The sequence below is a fragment of the Bubalus bubalis genome, chromosome X (genome assembly GCF_019923935.1).
Source record: "Bubalus bubalis isolate 160015118507 breed Murrah chromosome X, NDDB_SH_1, whole genome shotgun sequence".
Lineage (NCBI taxonomy): Eukaryota > Metazoa > Chordata > Mammalia > Artiodactyla > Bovidae > Bubalus > Bubalus bubalis.
Genome location: NC_059181.1, coordinates 94,461,709 through 94,475,254, shown reverse-complemented (window position 1 = coordinate 94,475,254; position 13,546 = coordinate 94,461,709).

Here is a 13,546-nt window from a genome sequence, read left to right as displayed (position 1 = left end):
GCTCAGCTTTCTTCACAGTCCAACTCTCACATCCATACATGACCACAGGAAAAACCATAGCCTTGACTAGACGGACCTTTGTTGGCAAAGTAATGTCTCTGCTTTTGAATATGCTATCTAGGTTGGTCATAACTTTCCTTCCAAGAAGTAAGCATCTTTTAATTTCATGGCTGCAGTCACCATCTGCAGTGATTTTGGAGCCCCCCAAAATAAAGTCTGACACTGTTTCCACTGTTCCCCATCTATTTCCCAGGAAGTGGTGGGACCAGATGCCATGATCTTCATTTTCTGAATGTTGAGCTTTAAGCCAACTTTTTCACTCTCCACTTTCACCTTCATCAAGAGGCTTTTTAGTTCTTCTTCACTTTCTGCCATGTGGGTGGTGTCACCTGCATATCTGAGGTTATTGATATTTCTTCTGGCAATCTTGATTCCAGCTTGTGTTTCTTCCAGTCCAGCGTTTCTCATGATGTACTCTGCATATAAGTTAAATAAGCAGGGTGACAATATACAGCCTTGAGGTACTCCTTTTTCTATTTGGAACCAGTCTGTTGTTCCATGTTCAGTTCTAACTGTTGCCTCCTGACCTGCATACAAATTTCTCAAGAGGCAGATCAGGTGGTCTGATATTCCCATCTCTTTCAGAATTTTCCACAGTTTATTGTGATCCACACAGTCAAAGGCTTTGGCATAGTCAATAAAGCAGAAATAGATGTTTTTTCTGGAACTCTCTTGCTTTTTACATGATCCAGCAGATGTTGGCAATTTGATCTCTGGTTCTTCTGCCTTTTCTAAAACCAGTTTGAACATCAGGAAGTTCACTGTTCACATATTGCTGAAGCCTGGCTTGGAGAATTTTAAGCATTACTTTACTAGCGTGTGAGATGAGTGCAATTGTGCAGTAGTTTGAGCATTCTTTGGCATTGCCTTTCTTTGGGATTGGAATGGAAACTGACCTTTTCCAGTCCTGTGGCCATTGCTGAGTTTTCCAAATTTGTTGGCATAGTGAGTGCAGCACTTTCACAGCATCATTTTTCAGGATTTGGAATAGCTCAACTGGAATTCTATCACCTCCACTAGCTTTGTTTAGTAGATACTAAACAGAAAAAAAAATTACTGCAGATAATGACTAGGCATGAAATTAAAAGACACTAGCTCCTTGAAAGAAAAGATATGACCAACCTAGACAGCATATTAAAAAGCAGAGACATTACCTTGCTGACAAAATTCCATATAGTCAAAGCTATGTTTTTTTTTTTTTTTTCAAATAGTCATGTATGAAAATGAGATTTGGACTACAAAGGAAGCTGAGGGCCAAACAATTGCTGCTTTTGAACTGTGGTGTTGAAGAAGACTCTTGAGAGTCCCTTGGACTGCAAAGAGATCAAACCAGTCAATCCTAAAGGAAATCAGTCCTGAATATTCATTGGAAGGACTGATGCTGAAGCTGAAGCTCCAATACTTTAGCCACTTGATGGGATGACCTGATTCATTGGGAAAGACCCTAATGCTGGGAAAGATTGAAGGCAGGGGAAAGATTGAAGGCAAGAGGAGAAGCAGACAATAGAGGATGAAATGTTGGATGGCATCACATACTCCATGGACATGAGTTTGAAAAAGCTCCAGGAGTTGGTTATGGATGGGAAAGCCTGGTGTGCTCCAGTCTATGGGGGTCACAAAGAGTTGGACACTACCGAGTAACTGAATTGGGCTGAACGAAACAAAAGAAGTCAAAATATTTTTAGGTTCAGTCTAAACACAAATAAATTCCAACAACATCTTTCCTTATATGTTTGCATAAAAATGATAATACAAAAATTTAAAATTATTTTGGGTAATTTAATCATTATTTTATTGTCTATTCATTTATTTATTCAATTGTTCCTTCATTCTGCCATCAAAAAATTTTTGAATACCTTCTATTTGCCTATATTTTAGGTGCTAAAAATACAAAGATAAATTTTGAAAATGTAATCACTGCCCAGACAACTTCAAATCTCCTGCATTTAAAGTTCAATACATGTATCTGCCTGTGCCCAATTATTTTAACTGCAATGCATATTTTAATGAGACATATTCAACATAGTCTAAGTTCCACTAGATACTCTTTTTAAATATAAATGCAGCCAATTACTCTGCACTGATGCTGAAAAACTGGGATTGACTGTTTGAATGTGCATTTCAATTGACAGTATGTAAGGAAACCATTGGGGAAACACGTATTGTAAGTGCTTAGCTGAAAGCTGTCATTACATCAATATGAAATCTTTATAGTCAAACATTTCTGTCTTACACATGCACATGGTCAAAAATTTAGTAGAATAATTCTACACAAATCTGTAGTTTTGTTCAGAAGGAAACATATATATATATATATATATATATATATATATATAAAATACACTTTTTCCTTTCATGAATATTATTATTGAGGAATTTCAAGAGGAAAATTGAAAGAGTCAGCTGCTATACATTAAACACAATCACTTCCTTTAGTCTTCAAAATGGCTGAGTCCACAGTATTAATATGGTAAGGTTTCTGTGATAGTAGAGCAGTTGCTCTACCTGGAATATTACATGGTGCCAGTCTATGAATGGCAGCCGAAGGACTCAGTGGGTTAGTTGGATATTTTTCCCCAATTACTCTGAGACCCATAGGGCTTGACTGAATGATTGCATCGTTCTAGTAATGAAGTTCGTTGAGGACCTCTAGAAGAAGGCAGCATTTTAAGGTTTAACTATTCAAGATATTGCTAGTCAGAAAACTAATTTTAAGGCACTGATCTTCTGATTTGGTTGGTACAAGAATAAAGTCATAGAGGGTTAGCAATAATGTCTACATATGTCCTGGGAGCAGTCAGTTTCTAGTAGGTATTTTCATTTTGACTTTTAACTCCACTACATCCAAATAAATGATGTATAAATGATGCCTCAAGGTGTATCAAAAGTTCTTTTCAATATCCACTTGGCAGTCCTAAAGAGATATTACTTCCCTATGAACAATAATATATCTTGCTGCTAAGTCGCTTCAGTCATGTCCGACTCTGTGTGACCCCATAGACAGCAGCCCACCCGGTTCTCCCGTCCCTGGGATTCTCCAGGCAAGAATACTGGAGTGGGTTGCCATTTCCTTCTCCAAAGCATGAAAGTGAAAAGTGAAAAGTGAAAGTGAAGTCTCTCAGTCGTGTCCTACTCCTAGCAATCCCGTGGACTGCAGCCTACCAGGCTCCTCCATCCATGGGACCTTCCCAGCAAGAGTACTGGAGTGGGTTGCCATTGCCTTCTACATCCAGTTGCCAACTATATCTTGCATCTACTTAAATCCCTGGAAAGGTCTTCATTACCTTTGTACTGATGCATGCTACTTGCATCCTTACCTGAAATCAAAGTACAAAACCACAATTCTCTTAGAATAATTTTATCTGACATGAGTATTTTGTCAGTCTTCTTTAGAAATGGCCTGTGGTTATATAGCGTTTTCTAAAATTTATCTTCAACCCAAATATTACTAGGGCTACTTGTCTATCTTTCCTCTCACTAGTGACAGTTGTAATATCTCATTGGATCATTTTTCTAATGTACTCATGTTAACAAGCCATTTCTCTCCCTAAAATCCTATTAGTATTCTCATCTGGATGAAATAAAATTCTTTAACATAAGATACAAGGCCCATAATATTCTGATTCCTATCTTTAGTGTTTTATTTCAGGATTCTCTCCACCTTTTTTCTCCACTTCAGCAATAGAACACTTCTTACAGTCTTTTGAGTACACTATTCTTTTTTTCAGTGACAAGGACATTGACAAGGCACTCTCAATAGTCTTAATTAGACCCAGTACTTCTTTTCAAATTAGTCTGTGCCCATAAACTCAGTTTAAGAAATATGCAAAGTGATTTATTTAATGTCCATATCTCCATAGGACCTGTTGGGTTAATCAGTGTATTCCCAGTGTCTAGCTAAGTATCTGACATCATATTAACTAGTCTATTTCATATGAATACCAGAGAACTCCTACAGTAAACCGAGTATTATTGCTACTTATACCAAATAGTGTCAACCATTCTTTGCTCCCATATAAAGTCATATCAGCAAACACGCATACCACTGTTTAACAAGCCTATTTCTATGAATACTCAAATGACAAAATGTATAAAATCATATTCTATACATATTCTATATAGCTAATTATCTTATAATATTGAGATTGTTGGCCTCTGAAGTCCATAAGGAAATGAAATGTAATGAGATTCTGTATAATTTAGTGGTTATGAGGGCATTAAAGAGATAGGCAACCTGAGTTTGAATCCTGGTCTGCCACTTACAAGCTACATGAACTGAGGCAAGATACTTAATCTTGTCATACTTCCCTTTTAACAATAAAGGATACAATAATAGTATCTACATCATAGTTTGCCCATGATGATCAAATAAGTTTCATAATCTGGCATAGGCAAATCTGAACTAAGTTGCCGTTATAAAAATTTTAATTAAACTTAATTTGATATTTTATTGTTGCTATTTTATGACTGATTTGTAGACTTCATTTGTTTTTATTGTGAAGTGGAGTGAAATGGTTCACATGAACAAACAAGTCAACTAATGATTCATAAATAGACAAACTCATTCTGCAATGTCTTCAAAAATAAAGTCCTGGAGATTTAAGTAATAGGGAGAGCCAAGTGTAATTTTACATAGGAACACAAATACTTTGAAACATTTCAGAAAAATTAGGACAATTTTTTATATGGTGTAATTTTTTAGAATAAGAGGTTTTACACACTTCAGAACAGGATTAATGACTAAAATGGGATCTAACATAAAGACCTGAGACTTAATATTCATTCAAAACAAAAAGACAGAGAAATTAAATGTAATAGAAATTAAATAATAGGTATAAATATTTCAGGAAGCAAATTTAATTTTAGCATGAAAACAAGGTAGTCATGATTGGTTACACAAAACATCTCTAAGATAAATGTAAGAAAACCAAATGATAAGGAGAAAAACAAAGATCTTTGGTCTGAGTCTCTGCATACTTTTCCATGTGCTTATTTTCCCGGTTGTGTCTGACTCTTTGAGACCCTTTCAACTGTAGTCTACCAGGCTCCTCTATCCATGGGATTTTTCAGGCAAGAATACTGAAGTGGGTTGCCATTTTCTTCTCCAAGGGATCATCACAACCCAAGAATCAAACATCCATCTCCTGTGTCTCCTGCATTGAAGGCAGATTATTTGCCCACTGAGCCATCAAGAAAGCACTACATTCTATATACAGTATTATTTATAGGGATAACCTAAAAAAAAAAAATGCTTCATTCTCAACCATCTAAAACAAAACACTAAAGATTACACACATGGACATACTGATAAAAAGAAAAGTTCACTCAGTTTTACTGTTTTCACCTAAGTCTGGAACAGAAGTACTGTCCTGATCAGAAAAACAGGACCAAAAAAAAAAAAAAAAAAAAAAAAAGTGTTATCTTCCAAATGTATGGCACATATATTTTGAGCCAAACAGAGACAGAGTTTGGCTATATCCAGTACAAATTAGTTTTTGCTTTCACCTAGTAACCACGTCAGAATGTTGCTTGGAAGGAAGAGAAGAGATGAATGAATGCATGCAGTATCCTGATATGTAAACATCTAAGGGAGAGTGAGTAATATAAACAAGAATGAATATTGGGAGAGTGTATATGGTAGATGTACACTTCATACTGTCTAAATAACTATTTCAAACTGCATCTCATTTCCAAGTCTAGTAAATATATATGATCTAGATAATATCTAAAATAGTTTAAATAGAGCCCCCAAAAATAAAAGTATTGCAAATTGAGGTAGGATCCATATGAACTGAACTTCAGATGTAGCTGTGAAAAGGAAAAAAAAATGCCAATATCTAAATAGACAGTTAAGAAAATTATAGAAACTATATTCCTCCTGTTTTCTAGAAAATAGCATGCATAGGTACATAGCTATTGAAACAGTCATGAACTTGTAAAACTGGTATGAAGCTTTTAAAAAGACTCTGAAGGAAGAGAGAAAGGGAAAATTGCCATGACAACTCAGAAAAAAAAATCTCTTAAAATAGTTTTGTGTTAAGATGCACATGAAATTTCTAGAATATATATGCTATTATCTTCAAAAGTAGAAAATAGAACAGTTTGCATGAAACAGTACCAGAGAGCCCTAGGAAAACAGCAGACTGAAATTAAAGAAGACCAAGAAATCTAAGAAAAATGCAAACAAACACACATTATATTTTTAAATATATAGACAATAAATTGATAAAATAAGAGCATAATAGACACAGCAGAATATCAAACCAGTAACGTGAAGGACATTCTTCTCCAAAGAATAAGCTAGAAGACAATGGCATAATACCTCAATCAGTGGTACTTAACATTTTAGGGATCATGATCACTTTGAAGGATTTTAAAAATTACTTTTTATCAAAATAAGCTGGAAAGAAAAACACCAATGCAGTATACTAATGCATATATATGGAATTTAGAAAGATGGTAACAATAGCCCTGTATATGAGACAGCAAAAGAGACACTGATGTATAGAACAGTCTTTTGGACTCTGTGGGAGAGGGAGAGGGTGGGATGATTTGGGAGAATGGCATTGAAACATGTATAATATCATATATGAAATGAGTCGCCAGTCCAGGTTCGATGCATGACATTAGATGCTTGGGGCTGGTGCACTGAGTCGACCCAGAGGGATGGTATGGGGAGGGAGGAGGGAGGAGGGTTCAGGATGGGGAACACGTGTATACCTGTGGTGGATTCATGTTGATATATGGCAAAATCAATACAATATTGTAAAGTTAAAAAATAAAATTAAAGAAAATTCCCTTTCAATAAATAAAATATTGGCCTAAATTTTCAAGTGGTTGATGCAATCCTTTAAGTCTGTCTGTGGTTCCCTAGAGTCCATGCATTACACTGTAAGAGACTTTTGTTTTCAAAGTTTTGAGTAGAAACATAAATAAAAAATAACACTGCATTAAGTCAAATGTGAAATGACAATCAAAATTATTTTGTCATACTATGTTTAAGAGAAATTATGAGAAATATCTCAAAGATGAACAATAGGCAACTAGAAGAAATAAAATCCGTGGAATACAAATTACAAAATTTTTTTTTATAAAAAATTTATTTTGATTGCAAAATAAAAGTCAGGTCAAGCTTATCAATTGTGAAAATAAATGTAAAGAGATGAAAACTTTATTTAGAAGTAAGTTTTGTGAGATAATAAAAACATATTATTACTTTTTGCACTTATAAGATATATGCTGAAAGATTAAATGAGGCAAACTGATTAAAAATCAACAGATAGACAAATATATGCCAGGCAACGACAAAAATAAAAATACTTATAATATTACTAATTGACAAAGTGGAAATGAAGGTAAAACTAAATAGGGCAAAGGGTGTCATTTTATATAAAAGATTGATTCATAATGATAAATTTTACTATTTTAGAAAACATAGGATCAAAAATTTTAAAGCAAAATCTGAAAAATATAAAAAGTATAAAATAATACTCATAAAGCCTTAATTATAGTGTCACATATTATCACTCTGTTACTAGTTTTAAAAGCTAGTTACAAGGGTAAAATATAAGATAATAGAATAAGAAGCCTGAGACTCTCCTTCCTCCCATGGAGAAACCAATTCAACAATACAAAATCCACTAGCAGTAGGAGATTTCGATAGTCCATTTTAAATAATGAATAGAACATCCAGATAGGAGATCAGTAAGGAAATGGAGAACTGGAACAACACTAGAGACACATGACCTTAAGGAATATATACTAAATAGTCCCCCAAGGGCAGGAAAGTACACATTCTTCTCCAGCACAGATGAAACAGTATCTAGGATAGATCATGTATTAGGTCACAAAACAAGTCTTAATGAATTTTATAAAATTGAAATCATAGCAAGTATATTTTCTGAACATATGGAATGATTAGCTCTCATTGATATCTTCAGGACAGTCCATCCAAATGCAAAGGGTGCACCTTATTTTCAAGTGTACATGGAACATTCTCCAGGATGGGACACATCTTGGGTCACAAATCAAATCTCAGTAAATTTAAGAAAACTGAAATAGAATCAAGCACCTTTTCTTACCACAAAGCTATAAGACTAGACATCAATTACAAGGGAAAAAAAAAAAAAAAAAAAACCTAAAGACAACAAACACTGGAGATTAATACATTCCTAAATAACGAGCAGGTTACTGAAGAAATCCAAAAGGAAATAATAATAATAAATTAAAAAAAAAATCCTCAAAACAAATGACAATGAAAACACAACTCAAAAACCATGGGATGCAGCAAAAGTAGTTCTAAAAGGGAGGTTTATAGCAGTACCATCCTACGTCAAGAAAAAAGAAAAACATTGAATAGACAACCAAATTTTACACCTAAAACAACTGGAAAAAGAAGAAAAAGAAACCCCAAAATTAGCAGAAGGAAAGAAATCATAAAGATCAGAGCAGAAATAAATGAAAAAAGATATGAAAGAAACAATAGCAAAGATTAATAAAGCTCAAAGCTGGTTCTTTGTGAAGATAAACAAAATTGATAAACTTTAGCCAGACTCACCAAGAAAAGAAGAGAGAAGAATCAAATAAACAAAATTATAAATGAAAAAGGAGAGGTACAATAGACAATGCAGAAGTACAAAAGATTACAAGAGACTATTATGAGCAACTATATGGCAATAAAATGAATAATTGGACAGATTCTTAGAATTGTTCAATCTTCCAAGACTGAACCAGGAAGAAATAGAAATTATGAACAACCCAATTACAAGCTCTGATCAAAAATCTCCCAAAAAACAAAAGCCCAGGACCAGAAGTCTTCACAGGTGAATTCTATGAAACATTTAGAGAAGGGCTAATGCCTAGCTCTCTATAACTCTTCCAAAAAAAAATTGCAGAGAAAGGAATACTTTCAAATAGATTCAATGAGGACACCATCACCCTGATACCAAAACCAGACAAAGACAACCCACAAAAAGAAAACTACAGGCCAATATCACTGATGAACATAGATGCAAAAATCTTCAACAAAATTTTAGCAAACAGAATTCAACAACACATTAAAAAGCTCATACACCGTGATCAAGTTGGGTTTATTTCAGGGATTTAAGGATTCTTCAATATATGCAAATCACTCAATGTGCTACACCATATTAACAAATTGGAAGATAAAAGCCATGTGATAATTTCAATATATTCAGAAAAAGCCTTTGACAAAATTCATCACCCATTTATGATTAAAACTCTTCAAAAAATGGGCATAGAAGGAACCCACCTCAACATAAATGAAGACCATATATAATAAGTCCACAATAAACATTATTCTCAATGATGAAAAACTGAAAATATTCCCCCTAAGATCAGGAACAAGCAAGGGTGTTCACTTTTACCACTATTACTCAACATAGTTTTGTAAGTCCTAGCTACAGCAATCAGAGAAGAAAAAGAAATAAAAGGAATCCAGATCAAAAAAGAAGTAAAGCTCTCACTGTTTGCAGATGACATGATACTATACATAGAAAAACCCTAAAGTTGGTATCAGAAAATTACTGGAGCTAACCAGTGAATTGAGCAAAGTCGCAGGATAGAAAATCAATATACATAAATCTCTTGCATTCTTATATACTAACAATGAAAAATCGGAAACATATTAAGGAATCAATCACATTTACCATTGCAACAAAAATAATTAAATATCTAGAAATAAACGTACCTAAGGAGACAAAATAACTGTCCACAGAAAATTATAAGACACTGATGAGAAAAAGCAGATGGCATAAACAGATGGAGAGATATCTCATGTTCCTGGGTAGGAAGAATCAATATTTGAAAATGACTATACTACCAAATGTAATCTACAGATTCAGTGCAATCCCTATCAAGTTACCAATGGTATTTTTCATAGAACTAGAACAAAAATTTTCACAATTCACATGGAAACACAAAAGACCCTAAATAGCCAAAGCAGTCTTGAGAAAGAAGAATGGAGCTGGAGGGATAAACCTTCCTGACTTCAGATTATACTACCAAGCTACAGTCATCAAGACAGTATGGTACTGGCACAGAAACAGAAACATAGACCAATGGAACAAGATAGAAAGCCCAGAATTAAACCCATGCACATATGGGTACCTTGTTTTTGGCAAAGGAGGGAAGAATATATAAGGGGGCAAAAACAGCCTCTTCAATAAGTGGTGCTGGGCAAACTGGACAGCTACATGTAAAAGAATGAAAGGAGAGGGTGGGATGATTTGAGAGAATAGCATTGAAATATATACATTACCATATGTAAATTAGATAGCCAGCAGGACTTTGATGTAGGATAAAAGGAACCCAAAGCCTGTGCTCTCTGACAACCTGGATGGGGTGGGAAAGAAGGTTCAGGAGGAGACACATGTATGCTTATGGTCAATTCATGTTTATTCATGATAGAGGCTATCATGATATTGTAAAGTAGTTATTCTCCATTTGAAAAGTAAATAATGAATGGCTATAAGAAGAGGATTTTAATTATCTTATAAAAGAAAGGAAGGACAAGGGTACTGATGATTATGTTACCCTGTGTCAATGGAGAGACAGGGCCCCTATAACACAAAGATAAAGAATGAAAACAAACCTACTCTGCAATGTTTTGCAGCAATAAAATTTTTGCACTGCAAAAAAAATGAAAATGAAAACAAATATACCAAATTTATGTAAGTGGCTAAAGAAGCATTAAAAGGAAAGTTCATGAAGATAAAAGCCTAGATTAAAATAAGATGAAAGATCAAAAACAATTTTACTGTATACCTCAAGTAGCTAAGAAAAGAGAATCAGATCAGATCAGATCAGTCACTCAGTCATGTCCTACTCTTTGTGACCCCATGAATCGCAGCATGCCAGGCTTCCCTGTCCATCACCAACTCTCGGAGTTCATTGAGACTCACGTCTATCGAGTCAGTGATGCCATCCAGTCATCTCATCCTCTGTCATCCCCTTCTCCTCCTGCCCCCAATCCCTCCCAGCATCAGGGTTTTTTCCAATGAATCAGCTCTTCACATGAAGTGGCCAAAGTACTGGAATTTCAGCTTTAGCATCAATCCTTCCAAAGAAATCCCAGGGCTGATCTCCTTCAGAATGGACTGTTTGGATCTCCTTGCAGACCAAGGGACTCTCAAGAGTCTTCTCCAACACCACGGTTCAAAAATAACTAAGCCCAAAATTAGCAGATGAAAATAAATAATAAATCAGATCAGATCAGATCAGTCGCTCAGTCGTGTCCGACTCCTTGTGACCCCATGAATCGCAGCATGCCAGGCCTCCCTGTCCATCAACAACTCCTGGAGTTCACTCAGACTCACATGCATCGAGTCAGTGATGCCATCCAGCCATCTCATCCTCTGTCGTCCCCTTCTCCTCCTGCCCCCAATCCCTCCCAGCATCAGAGTCTTTTCCAATGAGTCAACTCTTCACATGAGGTGGCCAAAGTACTGGAGTTTCAGCTTTAGCATCATTCCTTCCAAAGAAATCCCAGGGCTGATCTCCTTCAGAATGGACTGGTTGGATCTCCTTGCAGTCCAAGGGACTCTCAAGAGTCTTCTCCAACACCACAGTTCAAAAGCATCAATTCTTCGGTGCTCAGCCTTCTTCACCGTTCAACTCTCACATCCACACATGACCACAGGAAAAACCATAGACTTGACTAGACGAACCTTTGTTGGCAAAGTAATGTCTCTGCTTTTGAACATGCTATCTAGGTTGGTCATATCTTTGCTAGAACAGAAATAAATAATATAGATAACTGTAAAATTAGAAAAAAATAGCACTAGGACAAAGAGCTGGCTTTTTGAAAATATAAACAAAATTGACAAAACTTTAGCTAATCTAAGAATGAAAGAGAAAAGACTCAAACATAAAATTGTAAATGAAAAAGGAGACATTACAGCTGATGCCACAGAAATAAAAAGGATCATAAGAGACTATTAAAAATGTCAGTCAGTTCAGTTCAGTCAATCAGTCATGTCCTACTCTTTGAGACCCCATGGACTGCAGCACACCAGGCCTCCATGTCCATCACCACCTCCCAGAGTTTACTCAAACTCATGTCCATTGAGTCGGTGATGCCATCCAACCATCTCATCCTCGGTTGACCCCTTCTCCTCCTGCCTTCAATCTTTCCCAGCATTAGGGTCTTTGCCAGTGAGTCAGTTCTTCCCATCAGGTGGCCAAAGTATTGGGGTTTCAGCTTCAACATCAGTCCTTTCAATGAACATTCAGGACTGATTTCCTTTAGCATGGACTGGTTGGATCTCCTTGCAGTCCAATGGACTCTCAAGAGTCTTCTCCAACACCACAGTTCAAAAGCATCAATTCTTAGGCACTCAGCTTTCTTTATAGTCCAACTCTCACATTCATACATGACTACTGGAAAAAACCATAGCCTTGACTAGATGGTCCTTTGTTGGCAAAGTAATGTAATTAAAAGTAATTAAAATGTATACATTGACAAATTAGATAACCAAAAAGTAATGGATAAGTTGCTATATATGTATATATCCCAATACAATTTGTTATTTCCACATTCCTAAATTTCTATAACATAATTGTACATCAATACATAACTTTATCATAAATATCAAAGTTGAAAAAGTAAAATTAGAAAAACAAAGTTATGTCTTTTCATGTATGGTTTAGGCTACAAGACTGTGTGGGTTTTGTTTTGTGTTTTGAGAGGAATAATGCATTGATTTGTTGAATATTACATTCTACCACAATCTGCTGTGTTTAATCCTTCTCCTGTGAATGAATGTAATTCTCTTGCCAAATGATTATGTCACCTGACATTTTAAAAAGTATTTACTTGTACCTCTACCTCATTTTAAAAGCATTCAAGGTTTCTTATAATATGAACATATACAATAAAATGTTCTAAAAGATCAATTTTACACGAAGAAAAAGAGAAACAAATATTTTAAATAATAGGAAAGTTTCAGCCCGGATACAAAACAGAAAAATAAATATTCAGGTCATAGAGACCTACATTATTGCTATATGGAGTCTCAGCTTAAGTTTTAAACTTCCCAGGAGTCAAAGTGAAAACTGAGTTCTTGGTATTTATCAGAAAAAAGAAAACAGTTCTTCATAGAATAACTTCTTAAAGACATTTTTCATTGGGTTTTCATAGGAGAACAACGACGCTTATATATGGGATTCCCTTCAAAAGTATTGCTGGGGCAGACGCTTAAGTGGATATGTTGTCCTATCCAACTCTTTGCAACCCCATGGACTGCACACAAGGCCTCTCTGTCCTGCACTATCTCCCAGGGTTTGTTCAAATTCATGTCCATTGAGCTGCTGATGCTATCTAACCATCTCATCCTCTGCTGCCCTCTTCTCCTTTTGCCTTCAATCTTTCCCATCATTAAGGTATTTTCCAATGAGTTAGCATTTCTCATAAGGTGGCCAAAGTATTGGAGCTTCAGCTTCAGCAACTGTCCTTCCAATGAATATT